The sequence below is a fragment of the Balaenoptera acutorostrata genome, chromosome 1, assembly GCF_949987535.1.
Source record: "Balaenoptera acutorostrata chromosome 1, mBalAcu1.1, whole genome shotgun sequence".
Taxonomy (NCBI): Eukaryota; Metazoa; Chordata; class Mammalia; order Artiodactyla; family Balaenopteridae; genus Balaenoptera; species Balaenoptera acutorostrata.
The window spans coordinates 169,819,852-169,839,128 of record NC_080064.1 but is presented as its reverse complement, the minus strand read 5'-3'; positions in this window follow the sequence as shown (position 1 = coordinate 169,839,128).

The following is a 19,277-nucleotide window of genomic DNA, read 5'->3' as shown; positions in this document are numbered from 1 at the left end:
GTCACGGCTATGGAGGGTTTCTGCCTCTGTCAGATGGAAAATCAGATGCATATGTGTGTTCACACACGTTACTGAGACTGTCGCATCAGCAGCTCTCTGATGACACATTTTTCCTGTGAGTTAACAGTGGGAATATACCTACATTTCCCTACTTTAAAAAGTGTGCAAATGTTCGGAGGAAAGGAGCTTGGTCCTTGGCAAACTGTTGAATGGCAGGGATTGGCGAAGAGTATTGATAAAGAGGACCGAGGTGGCTGAAGGCGGTAACATGGATAGGGAGACCCTCACTGTAAGGGAAATGCAGAGTATGTGAGCCTTTGAGACTCCAGAGGTGTGAGATCTTTGGCTTTGACCGCGAAGGAAACTAACCTCAGACGGCTCCTTCACTGAGGTAGTAATTAGCAGAGCTTGGGAGAAAAGCTGACCCTCCCAGTCAGCTTATTAAAAGAAAAACTCTGCTCAGCCCAGGAGCCCAGAGCTTGGTTCAGGATTCCAAATGTGTAATGACTGGAATGTCAAAGTCTTAACCCATCAAGGTAATAATGACAGCTCTAAAAATGTGGTGAAAGGGCAATTAAGTAAATAAATAAATAAATAAATAAATAAATAAATAAAGGAAATAAAAGGTTTCCAATTGGAAAGGAAGAAACCAAATGATCTCTTTTTGAAGATGACATAATCTTACACATAGAAAATCCTAAGAAATACAGTAATAAAGTATTAGAATTAATAAACAAATTCAGCAAGGTTGCAGACTACAGATTAATATACAAAATCTGATTAGTATGTATTCTATACAAAATCTGTTTCAATGAACAATACAAAAATGAAATTAAGAAAATTTCATTTACAATTGCATCAAAAAGAATAAAATACTTAAGGATAAATGCAACAAAATAAATTAAAAACTTATACTCTGCAAATTACAAAACTTTGTTGAGAGAAGTTAAAGAAGACCTAAATAAATAGAAAGATATCCCATGTTCATGGATTGGAAGGCTTGACACTGTTAATTTGGCAATACTCTTCAAATAAATCTATAGATTTGATGCCATGCCTGTCAAAATCCCAGCTGACTCTGTGCAGAAATCAATGTTGATCCTGTCAACTACAAATTGGCACTTGCCATGGGCACTTGCCATCTACCTCTACGAGGATTAAATCACGTGCTGCTGCAGCTGCTGACCTTCAACACCCCCTGAAGGGAGTTCACGGTGGAGAGCAGAAATGAGGCACTCTGTGCTCTGGAAAAACTGGCAGAACAGGTATTCAGATAGTTAGCTATTTCAGGAGCTGATTTTATGAGCCCAATTCTTGCATCTCCTCATATCTAGAAAAGCACTAAATTACTTCATGGTGATGTCTGCTCCTCGTGACTAGCAGAAAACTTCTACAAAATATGTGCTTGATTGCATGTACTCCCCCCTTCACAAAAATCACATGTATACTGACCTTCCCCCTACCTCTTTGGAGCAGTCTCTCAGAGCTATCTGAAATGCTGTCTCCTGGGCTATAGTCCTCATTTTGCACCAAAGAAAACTTAACTCACAACTCTCACGTTGTGCAATTTTTTTAAGTCAGCAATCCCAAAATTCACATAGAATTGCAAGGGACCCAGAATAGTTCAAACAATCTTGAAAAAGAAAAACAAAATGGAGGACTCACACTTCCCAATTTTAAAACTTAGTACTGAGCTACAGTAAGCAAGACAGTATGATACTGGCATAAGGATAGACATATAGATAAATGGAATAGAATTGAGAGTCTAGAAATAAACCCTCACTTTTATTATTATTATTATTATTATTTTGTCAGTCAACTGATTTTTGACGAGAGTGCCAAGACAGTTCTATGGGGAAAGAATAATCTTTTCAACAAGCTGCACAGGGACAACTGGATGTCCCCTTACTTACACCATACACAAAAATTAACTCAAAATGATCATAGACCTAAATGTAAGAGCTAGAAGTAGGGCTTCCCTGGTGGCGCAGTGGTTAAGAATCTGCCTGCCAATGCAGGGCACACGGGTTCGAGCCCTGGTCTGGGAAGATCCCACATGCTGCAGAGCAGCTGGGCCCGTGAGCCACAATTACTGAGCCTGCGCGTCTGGAGCCTGTGCTCCGCAACAAGAGAGGCCGTGATAGTGAGAGGCCCGCGCACCGCGATGAAGAGTGGCCCCCGCTTGCCGCAACTAGAGAAAGCCCTTGAACAGAAACAAAGACCCAACACAGCCAAAAATTAATTAATTAATTAATTAATTAATTTTAAAAAAAGAGCTAGAAGTATAAAACTCTTTGAAGAAAACATAGGAGTAAATCTTTGTGACCTTGGGTTAGGCAAAATCTTCTTAGATATGATTCTAATAGTAAAGCAACAAAAGAGAAAATATATTGGGCTTCACCAAAATTAAAAACTTTTCTGCTTCAACTGATACCAACAGGAAAATAAAATGCCAACCCACAGACTAGAGGAAAATATTGGTAAATCATGTATCTGATAAGGGATTTGCATCCAGAACATATAAAGAACTCTTACAACTTAATAATGAAAAGACAACAGAATTTTAAAATGGGCCAAAGATCTGAATAGACACATTTCTCCAAAGAAGACATACAAATGGCCAATAAGCACATGAAAAGACATTTAAAAATGTCTCATTAGCCATTAGGGAAATGCAAATTAAAACCACAAAAAGATATCACTTCACATCCTCTCAAAAAGTACAATAAAAAAGACAGATAACAAATATTGGTGAGGATGTGGAGAAATTGGGGCCCTCATACATTGCTGGTGAGAATGTAAAAATGGTGCAGCCACTTAGGAAAGCAGTTTGGCAGCTCCTCAAAATATTAAGCCAAGAGTTACCATATGACCCTGGATTCCATTCGTAGATATATACCCAAGAGAACTGAAACATGTCCACACAAATACTTGTACGTGAATGTTCATAGCAGCTTTCTTCATAAAAGCCTAAACCTGGAAAAAACTCCAAATGACTGATGAATGGTTAAACAAAATGTTTGTATATCTACACAATGGAATATTATTGGGCAATAAAAAGGAATGAAGTACTAATACATGCTACCACATGCATGAGCCTTGAAAATATTATGCTAAGTGAAAGAAGCCAGACACAAAAGATTACTATTGTTTGATTGTATTTGTTTAAAATGTTCAGAATGGGCAAATCTATAGAGACAGAAAGTAGATTGGTGGTTGCCTGCGGATTACGGAGTTGGGGAGGAAAGTGACCACTAATTTATAGGGGGAGTTCTTTGGGATGATGAAAATATTCTAAAATTGATGATGCTGATGGTTGCATAACTCTGAGTACACTAACACCATTGAGTTGTATATAAAATGGATGAATCGCAGGGTCTGTGACTTATATCTCAATAAAGCTGGTAAAAAACAAAAATAAAATATCTGGTAAGGCCTCCCTTCTGAGTGCTGGATGCCCATCAGCCCCCACTAAGTGCTAATAGACTCCCTCTTCAAGGTGTGGAGGGTGGACCTGCAGCCTCTCAGGCCCATCCCCGGCCTGTTAAATCTGAATGTGCATATTCAAACATCCCAGGTGATTCCCATGACCATTAAGGTTGGAGAGGCACTAAAAGGCTTCAGACTCAGGAAACAAAATCTAACGTGAGCTAAACATTGATAAAAATCAAGAGGATGTACTTAACTTATACTTAGCTTTTCTATTTCTTTAAATATTACTTCGTCTTTTTATTTTGTGAATCAAGGGCAGTGCTTTGAGATAGTTAAATGTTTATACTTTTATTCAGACATAACAGACTTGTTCATAACTGACCTCCACTTAACCAGTTCATCCCATTGCCCCTGTTCTCCATTCCTGTTGCAACATGCCCTACCAGTGTTGGGAGCACCTGGAACCTCTTTGTGGTGAGATTGCTCTTCTGGACCCCACTGCGTGTCTGACCCCTTCAGCTAGAAGCATCCTTGGCTGATGTAAAATGGTTGTTTGCAAACATCCAATTTTGTTACTAACAAATTTATTTATGCTAATCTCACTTATTATAACTTTATAAACTAATATATATATACCAATGACACATTAGGGTAAAAAGTTTCTATGGAGTCTAAGTGGAAAGCTTTGGAAAAACTAGATATAGATGAGTTACTTTTTTTTTTTTTTTTTTTAGTGCTATCTATGGGAAAGATACGTATCAAAATAAAAGGAAGAAATTGTGACAATCTGGAAGGATTTGGCACGCAGATTATTTAGCATCTGTCTACATTCTTGCTCCACTTAAGTAACTGAAACTGGATACTGTTTATAATGAATTATGAGTGTGGTTTACTCAAGAAATCACACAGAACTCCAATCAACTGATCCATCCTCAAAAAGAAGGCCTTACCCTGTACCAAGAGATCAGCAAAGCAGTGTCCATTTTGTGTTTTAGGTTAAAATATTTGATATAGATCTTTGTTCATTTGCTTGTTTGTTTAAAACATCACCAGTGTAAAGCAACTTCTTTTCCTTTAAAATTGAAGTATAGTTGATTTACAATGTTGTGTTAGTTTCAGGTGTATATACAGCAAAGTGATTCAGTTATATATATAATATGTATTATTTTTCAGATTCTTTTCCATTATAGGTTATTACAAGATATTAATATAGTTCCCTGTGCTATACAGTAGGTCCTTGTTGTTTATCTATTTTATATATAGTAGTCTGTATCTGTTAATCCCAAATTCCTAATTTATCCCTCCCTTCACTTTCCCCCTTGGTAACCAAAAGTTTGTTTTCTGTATCTGTGAGTCTATTTCTGTTTTGTAAACAAGTTCATTTGTATCATTTTTTTAGATTCCACATATAAACAATATCATATGATATTTGTCTTTCTCTGTCTGACTTACTTCACTTAGTATGATAATCTCCAGGTCCATCTATGTTGCTGCAAATGACATTATTTCATTCTTTTTAATGGCAGAGTCATATTCCATTGTATATATGTACCACCTCTTCTTTATCCATTCCTCTGTCATTTAGGTTGCTTCCATGTCTTGGCTATTGTAAACAGTGCTGCAATGAACCCTGGGGTGCATGTATCCTTTTGAATCATGTATTTCTCTGGATATATGCCCAGGAGTGGGATTGATGGATCATATGGAAGCTCTATTTTTAGTTTTTTAAAGAACCTCCATACTGATGTAGATCTTTTTGTTAATTCATCAACTACTGATCCTGGTCACATTAGAGGAGAGAGCTTCTACTGTAGTTATATCTACCTTAAAAGAGATTGTTAGCTGGCCCTCATGTCTTCTTGCTTTTCTCAAATTCATTTGCCTCAAGAAAGCCTTTGAGGGGCACTTCAACCTCAAAAAAATGCATCACCATTCACTGCAGGAAAGTTCTGAGGGGAAACTAGCCTTCACAGTATAGACTTTAGAGTTTTCAAAATTAATTCTGTGGTATTAGTTAAACAGAAATTCACCCATTTTCACAGAAGCTTTACTCATAATAGCTAAAAGGTGGAATCAACCTAAGTGTCCATTGATGGATGAATGGATAAACAAAGTGTGGTATATCCACACAATGGAATATTATTCAGCCTTAAAAAGGAAGCAAATCTAACACAGGCTACAAGACAGATGAACCTGGAAGACATATGCTAAATGAAATAACCCAGTCACAAAAGGACAAACACTGTATAATTCCACTTACATGTGGTATCTAAACTAGTCAAACTCATAGATATAGAACATAGAATGGTGGCCTCCAGGGTCTGGGGAAAGGGGAAATGGGGAGTTATTATTTATTGGGTATAGAGTTTCAGTTTTGCAAAGTGAAAAATTTCTGACTAACAATGTGAATATACTTAACACTAGTGAACTGTGCACGTAAAAGTGATTAAGATGGTACCTTTTATGTTATGTGTATTTTACCACAATTAAAAATAAAAATAATAAAATAAAAGAAAGTCACTTGAAAAGTATACTACCAACTTAAGGCAATCATGTCATACACGAAAACCACTAAAACTTTCCCAAAGGCTACTGACAGTTCATGATCCCTTTAAGCTCATCTTAGCTGTCTCCAGGGTCCAGGATTTTAACAACACTAAAGTTATGTTGGTGGTATCATAATTTCTCTGAAGTGAACATGAACACAAAACACTAACAACAGAATGTGCCCAACATGACTGAAAAGGGTCACATGAGGAGGGTGACAGAATCAAATATGAACAGTAGCGATAGCATAATTCAATATTTAGTTCAAATAGTGGAATATGTAGAACCAGGCAATAGTGATCATTGGAAATGACTCTCAAATATTTTGTTTTTCAGGTGGAAAATCAGAGGCCCATATGAGGAAGATTATAAAATCTTGAAAGGCTTAAAAATTATCTAAGTTAATACCATGCTCCTGGATTAAAAGATTTAATATTGTAAAGATGTCAGTTCTCCCCAGTTTATCTATGATCTTAACGTACTTAAAACCAAAATACCGAGGAGACCTTCAAGATGGCAGAGGAGTAAGACATGGAGATCACCTTCCTCCCCACAAATACATCAGAAACACATCTGCATGTGGAACAACCCCTACAGAACACCTACTGAACGCTGGCAGAAGACCTCAGACTTCCCAAAAGGCAAGAAACTCCCCACATAGCTGGCAGTGTGGCTGACAGGGTCTTGGTGCTCCGCCTGGGTGTCAGGCCTGTGCCTCTGATGTGGGAGAGCCGAGTTCAGGACATTGGTCCACCAGAGACCTCCCAGCTCCAAGTAATATCAAACAGCAAAAGCTTTCCCAGAAATCTCCATCTCAATGTTATGACCCAGATCCACTCAATGACCAGCAAGCTACAGTGCTGGACACCCTATGCCAAACAACTGGCAAGACAGGGACACAACCCCACCCATTGGCAGAGAGGCTGCCTAAAATCATAATAAGGTCACAGACACCCCAAAACACACCAACAGATGCGGTCCTGCCCACCAGAAAGACAAGATCCAGCCTCATCCGCCAGAACACAGGCACTAGTCCCCTCCACCAGGAAGCCTACACAACCCACTGAAACAACCTCACCCACTGGGGGCAGAAACCAAAAACAACGGGAACTACGAACCTGCAGCCTGTGAAAAGGAGACTCCAAACACAGTAAGTTAAGCAAAATGAGAAGGCAGAGAAGCACACAGCAGATGAAGGAGCAAGGTAAAAACCCACCAGACCAAACAAATGAAGAGGAAATAGGCGGTCTACCTGAAAAAGAATTTAGAGGAATGATAGTAAAGATGATCCAAAATCTTGGAAATAGAATGGAGAAAATTCAAGAAACATTTAACAAGGACCTAGCAGAACTAAAGAGCAAACAAACAATGATGAACAACACAATTAATGAAATTAAAAATTCTCTAGAAGGAATCAATAGCAGAATAACTGAGGCAGAAGAATGGATAAGTGACCTGGAAGATAAAATAGTGGAAATAACTACTGCAGAGCAGAATAATGAAAAAAGAATGAAAAGAATTGAGGACAGTCTTAGAGACATTTGCACCAACATTCGAATTACAGGGATCACAGAAGAAGAAGAGAAAAAGAAAGGGACAGAGAACATATTTGAAGAGATTATGGTTGAAAACTTCCCTAATATGGGAAAGGAAATAGTTAATCAAGCCCAGGAAGCGCAGAGAGTCCCATACAGGATTAATCCAAGGGGAAACATGCCAAGACACATATTAATCAAACTATCAAAAATTAAACACAAAGAAAAAATATTAAAAGCGAAAAGGGAAAAACAACAAATAACATACAAGGGAATCCCCATAAGGATAACAGCTGATCTTTCAGCAGAAACTCTGCAAGCCAGAAGGGAGTGGCAGGACATATTTAAAGTGATGAAAGGGAAAAAACTACAATGAAGATTACTCTACCCAGCAAGGATCTCATTCAGATTTGACGGAGAAACTAAAACCTTTGCAGACAAGCAAAAGCTAAGAGAATTCAGCACCACCAAACCAGCTTTACAACAAATGCTAAAGGAACTTATCTAGACAGGAAACACAAGAGAAGGAATAGACCTACAATAACAAACCCAAAACAATTAAGAAAATGGTAATAGGAACATAATCGATAATTACCTTAAATGTAAATGGATTACATTCTCCCACCAAAAGACATAGACTGGCTGAATGGATACAAAAACAAGACCTGTATATATGTTGTCTACAAGAGACCCACTTCAGACCTAGAGACACATACAGACTGAAAGTGACGGGATGGAAAAAGATATTCCATGCAAATGGAAATCAAAAGAAAGCTGGAGTAGCAATTCTCATATAAGACAAAATAAACTTTAAAATAAAGACTATTACAAGAGACAAAGAAGGACACTATATAATGATCAAGGGATCGATCCACGAAGAAGGTATAACAATTGTAAATATTTATGTACCCAACATAGGAGCACCTCAATACATAAGGCAAATGCTAACAGCCACAAAGGGCAAATCGACAGTAACACAATCATAGTAGGGGACTTTAACATCCCATTTTCACCGATGGACAGATCATCCAAAATGAAAATAAATAAGAAAACACAAGCTTTAAATGATACAATAAACAAGATGGACTTAATTGATATTTATAGGACATTCCATCCAAAAGCAACAGAATACACTTTCTTCTCAAGTGTCCATGGAACATTCTCCAGGATAGATCGTATCTTGGGTCACAAATCAAGTGTTGGTAAATTTAAGAAAATTGAAATTGTATCAAGTAACTCTTCTGACCACAATGCTATGAGACTAGATATCAATTACAGGAAAAAAATCTGTAAAAAATACAAACATGGAGGCTAAGCAATACACTACTTAATAACCAAGAGATTGCTGAAGAAATCAAAGAGGAAATCAAAAAATACCTAGAAACAAATGACAATGGAGACACGACGACCCAAAACCTATGGGATGCAGCAAAAGCCATTCTAAGAGGGAAGTTTATAGCAATACAATCCTACCTCAAAAAACAAGACACATCTCAAATAAACAACCTAACCTTACACCTAAAGCAATTAGAGAAAGAAGAACAAAAAAACCCCAAAGTTAGCAGAACAAAAGAAATCATAAAGATCAGATCAGAAATAATTGAAAAAGAAATGAAGGAAACAATAGCAAAGATCAATAAAACTAAAAGCTGGTTCTTTGAGAAGATAAACAAAATTGATAAACCATTAGCCAGACTCATCAACAAAAAAAGGGAGAAGACTCAAATCAACAGAATTAGAAATGAAAACTGCAGAAATACAAAGGATCATGAGAGTTTACTACAAGCAACTCTATGCCAATAAAATGGACAACCTGGAAGAAACGGACACATTCTTAGAAAAGCACAACCTTCTGAGACTGAACCAGGAAGAAATAGAAAATATAAAAAGACCAATTACCAGCACTGAAACTGAAACTGTGATTAATAATCTTCCAACAAACAATAGCCCAGGACCAGAAGGCTTCACAGGCGAATTCTATTAAACATTTAGAGAAGAGCTAACACCTATCCTTCTCAAACTCTTCCAAAATACAGCAGAGGGAGGAACACTCCCAAACTCATTTTATGAGGCCACCATCACCCTGATGCCAAAACCAGAGAAAGATGTCACAAAGAAAGAAAACTACAGGCCAATATCACTGATGAACATAGATGCAAAAATCCTCAACAAAATACTAGCAAACAGAATCCAACAGCACATTAAAAGGATCATACACCATGATCAAGTGGGGTTTATCCCAGGAATGCAAGGATTCTTCAATATACACAAATCAATCAATGTGATACACCATATTAACAAATTGAAGGAGAAAAACCATATGATCATCTCAATAGATGCAGAAAAAGCTTTTGACAAAATTCAACACCCATTTATGATAAAAACTCTCCAGAAAGTAGGCACAGAGGGAACTTACCTCAACATAATAAAGGCCATATATGACAAACCCACAGCCAACATCATTCTCAATGGTGAGAAATTGAAACCATTTCCACTAAGATCAGGAACAAGACAAGGTTGCCCACTCTCACCACTATTATTCAACATAGTTTTGGAAGTTTTAGCCACAGCAGTCAGAGAAGAAAAAGTAATAAAAGGAATCCAAATCAGAAAAGAAGAAGTAAAGCTGTCACTGTTTGCAGATGACATGATACTGTACACAGAGAATCCTAAAGATGCTACCAGAAAACTACTAGAGCTAATCAATGAATTTGGTAAAGTAGCAGGATACAAAATTAATGCACAGAAATCTCTTGCATTCCTATACACCAATGATGAAAAATCCAAAAGAGAAATTAAGGAAATACTCCCATTTACGATTGCAACAAAAAGAATTAAATACCTAGGAATACACCTACCTAAGTAGACAAAAGACCTGTATGCAGAAAACTATAATACACTGATGAAAGAATTTAAATATGATACAAACAGATGGAGAGATATACCATGCTCTTTGATTGGAAGAATGAACATTGTGAAAATGACTATACCGCCCGAAGCAATCTACAGATTCAATGCAGTCCCTATCAAACTACCAATGGCCTTTTTTTACAGAACTAGAACAAAAAATTTCACAATTTGTATGGAAACACAAAAGACCCCAAATAGTCAAAGCAATCTTGAGAAAGAAAAATGGCACTGGAGGAATCAGGCTCCCAGACTTCAGACTATACTACAAAGCTACAGTAATCAAGACAGTATGGTACTGGCACAAAAACAGAAATATAGATCAATGGAGCAGGATAGAAAGCCCAGAGATAAACCCACACACATATGGTCACCTTATTTTTGATAAAGGAGGCAAGAATATACAATGGAGAAAAGACAGCCTCTTCAATAAGTGGTGCTGGGAAAACTGGACAGCTACATGTAAAAGAATGAAGTTAGAACACTCCCTAACACCACACACAAAAAAAATAAACTCAAAATGGGTTAAAGACCTAAATGTAAGGCCAAACACTATAAAACTCTTAGAGGAAAACATAGGCAGAACACTCTATGACATAAATCACAGCAAGGTCCTTTTTGACCCACGTCCTAGAGAAATGGAAATAAAAACAAAAATAAACAAATGGGACCTAATGAAACGTAAAAGCTTTTGCACAGCAAAGGAAACCATAAACCAGATGAAAAGACAACCCTCAGAATGGGAGAAAATATTTGCAAATGAAGCAACTGACAAGGGATTAATCTCCACAGTGTACAAACAGCTCATGCAGGTCAATATCAAAAAAACAAACAACTCAATCCAAAAATGGGCAGAAGACCTAAATAGACATTTCTCCAAAGAAGATATACAGATTCTAATACATGAACGGATGCTCAACATCACTAATCATTAGAGAAATGCAAATCAAAACTACAATGAGGTATCACCTCACACTGGTCAGAATGGCCATCATCAAAAAATCTACAAACAATAAATGCTGGAGAGAGTGTGGAGAAAAGGGAACTGTCTTGCACTGTGGTGGGAATGTAAATTGATACAGCCACTATGGAGGGAGAAAGTACGGAGATTCCTTAAAAAACTGAAAATAGAACTACCATATGACCCAGCAACCCCACTACTGGGCATATACCCTGAGAAAACCATAATTCAAAAAGAGTCATGTACCGCAACGTTCGTTACATTTACAATAGCCAGGACATGGAAGCAACCTATGTGTCCATTGACAGATGAATGGATAAAGAAGATGTGGCACATATATGCAATGGAATATTACTCAGCCATAAAAAGAAATGAAATTAATTTATTTGTAGTGAGGTGGATGGACCTAGAGACTGTCGTATAGAGTGGAGTAAGTCAGAAAGAGAAAAACAAATACCGTATGCTAACACATATATATGGAATCTAAAGAAAAAAAATGGTTCTGAAGAACCTAGCAGCAGGAGAGGAATAAAGACGCAGATGTAGAGAATGGACTTGAGGACACAGGGAGGGGGAAGGGTAAGCTGGGACGAAGTGAGAGAGTGGCATGGACATATATACACTACCAAATATAAAATAGATAGCTAGTGGGAAGCAGCCACATAGCACAGGGAGATCAGCTCGGTGCTTTGTGACCACCTAGAGGGGTGGGATAGGGAGGGTGGGAGGGAGACACAAGACGGAGGAGATATGGGGATATATGTATATGTATAGCTGATTCACTTTGTTATAAAGGAGAAACTAACACACCATTGTAAAGCAATTATACTCTAATAAAGGTGTTAAAAAAATACCAAGCGTTTTTCATGGAAATTAATAAACTGACTTTAAATTTAGAGAGATAAGTAAAAGGCCAAGAATAGTCAAGACATCTCAGGGTGGAAGGCTTCCCTCACATTATGACAAGACTTATTACAAGTCTATAGTTAGTAAGACGGTGTGGTACAGTGCAGTGATAGACCAGTTAACCAGTGGAGTAGACTAGAGAGCCCGAAAGGCAAACACAATTACATAGATCTTCAATATAGGACAGGGATAATATAGCAGATTTGTGGCGATAGGAGTCTCTATTCAGTAAATGGAACTGAGGCAACAAAATGGTCACACACACACACACACACACACACACACACACACAGATGCACCTACACACACAAAAGAAATTAGAGCCCTACCTTTCTCCATATGCAAAAATAAGATCCAGGGTCATCAAGACTTAAATGTCAACAACACTTAAAGGAAAATATTACGTGAATGCATTTGGGGCCTTGAGATAGGGAAGGATTTCTTAAGGTACAAAGTACAAAATATTAAAAAAGGACATTGATAAATGTGACTGTATTAAAATTAATAATGTTATTCATGAAAGACATCTTAAAGAAAATAGAAAGATAAGGTACAAACTAGGAAAATATATTTGCATCAAACTAGTATTAAGGATTAGTATTGAAAATATATGAAAGAACTCCAACAAATCAATAAATTCCAGCAACAATAAAAAGGACAAACAATTCAGTAGGGAAAAAAGACATGAGCAGGAATTTCAGAGAAGAGGAAACACGTATGGCCAATAAACATATGAAGAAATGTTCAATCTCATTAACAAATGCAAAATTAAGACCACAATGTGATCAGTTTTAAGAGCATTCAAAGGACGAGAATTATGACTAACAATACTCAGTGTTAGAGAGGATGTGTATCAAAGGGTTGTGTTACTCATTGCTAGAGGGAGCATGTATTAGTAGAGGCATTTTGAGAAGTAGTTTAAGATAATCTTGTAAAGCTAAACATTTATGTGTCCTGCAACCCAACAACTGCATCTTTATAAATATACTCAAGAACACTCTTACATTTTTATACCAAGAGATATGCACAGAAATATTCCTAATAGCAAACCGTGTGAACAACCCAAGGCCCATTGTCAGGAGAATGAATAAATAACCTGTGCTTTGGTCCCACAGTGAAGTAGTAGTCCACACCAACCTCATGCAACAATATTGTCCAGTTCTTTATTACTAACAAACCACCCCAAGACTTTACTGGCTTAAAATGTAATGGCTTAAAACAGTTACTTTATTATATTTCATGATTTTGTGGATCAAGAATTCAGGCAGGGCTCAGCTCCACGTGGTACTGAGGTCACTCATTCAGCTGGTGGATGGGCTGATCTGGAGGGTCCAAGGCAGTTCCATTCACATGTGTGACAAGGTGGCAGTGGTGGCTGGAAGACTGGGTTCAGCTGGGAATGTCTACCAAAGAGCCTTCCTTTGGACTCTTCAGCACAATGGTCTCAGAGTAATGAGATGTCTTGTATGGTGGCCCAGGGCTCCCAGAGTGTTTAAAGAGACAGGAAGTGAAAGTTGCCCGTTTCTTAAGACATGGACCCCAAAATTGACATGACATCACGTTATTGGTCACAACAGGCACAGCGCCTGCCCAAATTCAAGGGAAGCGGCCACAGACTTTTCTTCTCAATGGGGGAAGGGTTAAAGAATTAGTGACCATCTTTTATCTTCTGCAAATATAGATAAATCTTTTCACTCCAAGTTACATCAAGAAGGTTGCCTGTATTTGAAAGTGAAGTGATTTTAATACTAAATCAAAATGACATTCCTTGAGTGTTACTGACATTTCTATGCTGATAAGACAGATGAGTGATTACAGGACCATTGATCAGTCACCAGTTTGTGGATGTCATAAACATAAATGACATGAAAGTAAGCTATTTGACCTTCTAAAGGTCAAGAAAACACCAAAGCCAGTTAGCAGATTTGGGCCAGAAACTGAAACCAAAGCCCAATTTGCATGCATCTTTTGACCTAGAAATCCAACTTCTGGGAGTTTATTCCAACTGTAGGGGACAAATGTTGGCTTTGTTCAGCATCCATCCTTGTGGGGACTTCCCTTGGGGAATTTTTCCTCCTCCTTTTCAACCAGGTGGTTCTGGTGAAGGCTGCCAATTATAGTGCCCACCCTGGATACAGTTGGTCCAAAGTGGGTGTCCACTCACACCCCAGGCCAGAGCACTCAGAGCCCTTTCTGAGAATTTCTACATACTGGGGTGGAGGTCAAGTATGTTCTTCCCTTTGGGGTTTATGATTTAAGATCCCTTAAAGCTGGATCTACCTCAGGGCACATCCCTGACTCATATAGGAAGATTATATAGACTCGGAGAAAAGGAGACCAAGCCCAGAGAGAAATGGACAGGACAGAAAGAATTCCTTTGAGCCCTTGGGACCAATCAGTCAACCCTGAGGCAGCTCTTCTTCTGTCCATTTATGGAAGCAAATACATTCCATTTTTGCCTCAAGCTAGTTTGAGTTGGGCTTCTGTCACTTGCAACTGAGAGATTCTTATTAATATACTAAGGAAATTATCAGAAATGCATACAAAGAATGTTCATATATTGGTATAATTGCAGAAAAAGAAAAGAGAAAAAGGAAAAGGAAAGAAAACCTAAGTACCTGGTAAGGGGGACAGTTAAACAAATTATTGTTTATCCACTGATGGAATAGTATGTAATCTTTAAAAATTGTGGTTTTTAAAAACATTCAGTGACATGGAAATGCTTAACGTGAAGTGAAAAGCAAGATACGAAACTAAAACAATAAATACTTTATGATTCTAACTTGTATGGACACACACACACACACACCCCTATCTATATGAAAGTGGAATATTTCTGGTGATTTTCATTTTATTCTTTATAGTTTGGTGTCTTGTCATAATTTTTAAATGTTAGTATATATTATCTTTATAACAAAATTTAAAATAAACAAATTTTTTTTCAAGGCAGCAATAAATGCTTGCAGTTCATTTTCACATTCACCAGTATATACATTGTTTGAACCCCAGAAGGAGTATGTGTGGCTTCACATAATCTGAGAAAACTCAGTAGAAACCGTGGCTACTTTAAGATCAGTATGATTTCTCTAAGACATTACTGATTCAGTAACAGTGGTGTCAAGTGGGGAAGACAAAGCAAAACATTATACATTTACCCACGGTGTTTCAGCAGCAAGAAATGGGACCTGAGGAAGCAAGTCAGAAGCTAGAGGTCTTCTTTCTTGTGACTGGCCAGTTACAAAGTCAGATTCCATCTGGAGGTAGCAATAGTCAGAGTCACTGAGGATATGTCAGCCTCAGAGATAAACTGTGACAACCTTCCCCTCCTCTCCCCTTCTTCCCAACTCAACCCACCCCTCCACCCTCCACTCAAAGGGACAAGACAAGATGGCTCTTCTTCAGAGGTCTCCTCTCACACAGCCTGTCCTGCCTGCTCTGGGTCTTCCTACATCCGGCTCCCTTCCCCCAGGAAGGCCCCTTCTTTTTCCCTCCCACCTGATCCCACTGCCCTCAGGAGCTTTCCCTACATCCTGCCCACATAGCTCCCTCCCTCCCGTGACAACTTCTGATAGCCTTTGGGGGACTCGGTGATGTCCCCACCCCATCGCCCTTCAAGGGCGACTCATTGTCCCAGCTGCCCTAGGCTGTGGGACTCTGCCACAGGGAGCCTCTTAGTCCAAGGTGAAAACTCCGCAAAGGGGAGGGGTGCTGTCCCCACAGGGGTGGACGCCAGACAGTCAACACTATCCACTGCAGTTAGAACAGACTCCTTGAAGTGGGATCTCTAGGTCAAAAGCTACATGCAAGTGGGCTTTGGTTTCAGTATCTAGCCCCAATTGCTAATTGACTTTGGTTTAGTCTTGACCTTTGGAAGGTCGAATAGCCTACTTCCATGCCATTTACGTCTGAGGCATCCAGAAACTGTGACTGATCAGTGGTCCTGTGATCACTCAACTGTTTTACCAGCATAATGTCCGTAATAATCAAGGCATGCCGTTTTGATTTAGTATTAACATTTCCAAGTGCATTTTCAAATATTCTCCCATCTTCTGGTGTAGCCCATATCCACTGCTGATACCTGCAGGAGTATAAAGGTCTAGAAACCTTGGCTCAATCTAAGACATCTCCGACGGCCCTTTCTAGTTCCAGAACTCCCATGGGGGGAGCCGAGGCTGTCCCTGGGCCTAGACCCCAGCTTGCCTTCTCCCTCTGCCCAGTCCAGCTCTGACCCCTCCCTTCCATCCACGCTGATCCCAAGGGCACTCCGAAGTAAGCATTCTGCTCCCCACAGAAGCCTGCCTGCGACACAGCCCTTAGCATCGGAAAGGCCGTTTTGGTCCTGGATCCTAAGTTGCCTTGTGTACTTTGTTTTCACAAGGGCATTTTTACCTCTACAGGTAGACTGTGAGTTCTTGAAAGTGGAAACTGCCTTACATTCCTTTAGCATCCATAGCACACTTCCCTCACCTTCCATCTCAGCAATCTTTGTCCTGAATTAAACTCAAATATTTGGTAAAGGGGCTTTTGAAAAAAAAAAAACCAATGTACCACATTATTTGAAAATCACAATGGGAAAAATATTATGGACACTTGTCTTAGTCTGCTCGGGCTGATATAACAAAATACCATAGACTGGGTGGCTTAAACAATAGAAATTTATTTCTCACAGGCTGGGAACTTCAAGATCAAGGTGCCAGCCAATTAGATTCCTTGCCAGTGCTCTCTTACAGATGGCTGCCTTCTTGTTGTATCCTCACATGGCAGAGAGACAGAGAGGGAGAGAATGAATCTCAAGTCTCTTCCTCTTGTTAGAAGGACATTAACGCCATCCTGAGGGCTCCACTCCCATGACTTCATCTAATCCTAATCACCTGCTAAAGGTCCCACCTCCAAATACCATCACTGGGGATTAGGGCTTCAACAAATGAACTTGGGAGAGACACAAACATTCAGTCCATAGCAACTTTTTTCTAAAAAGAATTATAGCAATGAAGGTCAAGCATCTACCTTCCTTTACATGTAAAGTCAACTGCAAAGTAGAAAAAAAATCCCCTCTTAACCGTGGTTCCTCTTTCACTGGTCTTCTCATAAAACGTCACCTTCTTCACCGTTTTAATCCTCATTATACTCTCTGGGCTGTTTCGAGTTACATAATACACATATAAAATTAGCTGAGATATCAATCCTTGGTGAATGTAGTAAATTGGGAATTCACCAATGGAAGAAACACGTGTAAATGTACTATGGCGACACCTGGTGGTAAGATATGCAATAACATCTTGAGCTTTCAGTAATGGAGGATTCCTGGTTTATTACTGAAGAAAATTACATTAAATGGAAATCTTAAGAAACATTCCACAGAGTTAGCAACCAAAAGAAGAAGTGTATTTGTGAACATGCTTGCGTGTGTGTGTACTTCCCCTTGTGCAACAAAAATAGAAAGGATCTCTCTTTCTACGAAGATGAGAGCTTGATCAAGAATGTGTCATTTATTCTGCTGCTTCTGTTCTGACCTCATACAAGAGACTGAGCCATTTTGGGGCTCGCTTTCTCATCTACAACATAGGAAAATTTAATAATCCCTACGGAGTTCACTAAACAGTATTAAGTGAAAAGTGTTTTGTGAATTGTATGAATGTTACGTTATGCTATGCAAATGTTAGCTCTCAGCCACAAGTTTTCCCTTCAAGGAATTTTAATATTGCTTAAAGACAAGACAGCATTAGTCAGGACTGGCACCTTACAACAAGTCCCTTTCACTCAGGGGTTAACTGCTTAAAATTACAATGTGCCAAATCATGAGGGTGGAACAGCAATTTCAAGGGCAGTGGTTCTCAGTCAGGGGTAATTATCCTCCAGGGGACAGTTGGCAATGTCTAGAAACATTGTGGGTTGTCACAATTGGTGGGGAAGGGGGCAGGGAAAGTCTTACCGGCATCTAGTGGGTAGAGGCCAGGGATGCTGCTAAACATCTTACAAGGCACAGGACAGCCCTCACAACAAAGAATTATCTGGCCCCAAATGTCAACAGTGCCAAGGTTGAGAAACCCTGGTTTAGGAAACAGGAGGGAGAAAGTCCAGCCTTCTCTTTCCCTCCTACTGTCCTCATCACCACCGCCACCAACTACAAAGATCGGATGGTGGATCATAAATGAGAAACTCTCCAACACACATGTGCAAGAGAGTTCACAGAGTTTGCAGGCTGAATTTTATTAAGTGGGCATTATGAAATGTTATCTACTATTTGTAATCCATCTCAACATGGACACAGTTGGTCACATTATTTCCCCTTCTTTTTACAGGAAAGTGAACCTGAGCTTTTGCTGGAGAGACATTGAGATAGACTAATGGTAACCACTAAATGCATAGTTACTTGTAGAATTAAGTCCAAATGAGAGTTAAGAGAGAGTGAGTATAATTTGTAGTGGTCACATGGTCTGACAATGTAGATATAGTACAGCTTGTTTTTTTTCAGTGGCGCAAGAACAGGGTAAGGGAGCATACCAAAAAAAGGTTTTTTTTTAACTTTTTAATTTATATTGGAGTATAGTTGATTAACAATATTGTGTTAGTTTCAGGTGTACAGCAAAGTGATTCAGTTATACATATACCTGTATCTATTCAAAAAGGTTTTTAGGGGCTTCCCTGGTGGCGCAGTGGTTGAGAATCTGCCTGCCAATGCAGGGGACACGGGTTCAAGCCCTGATCTGGGAAGATCCCACATGCGGGAAGATCCCACATGCCGCAGAGCGACTAGGCCCGTGAGCCACAATTGCTGAGCCTGCGTGTCTGGAGCCTGTGCTCCGCAACGAGAGGCCGTGATAGTGAGAGGCCCACGCACCGCGATGAAGAGTGGCCCCCACTTGCCGCAACTAGAGAAAGCCCTCGCGCGGAAACGAAGACCCAACACAGCCATAAATAAATAAATTAATTAAATAAAAATAAAAAAAGATGGGCCCATCAAATGACATTTAAAAAAAAAAAAGGTT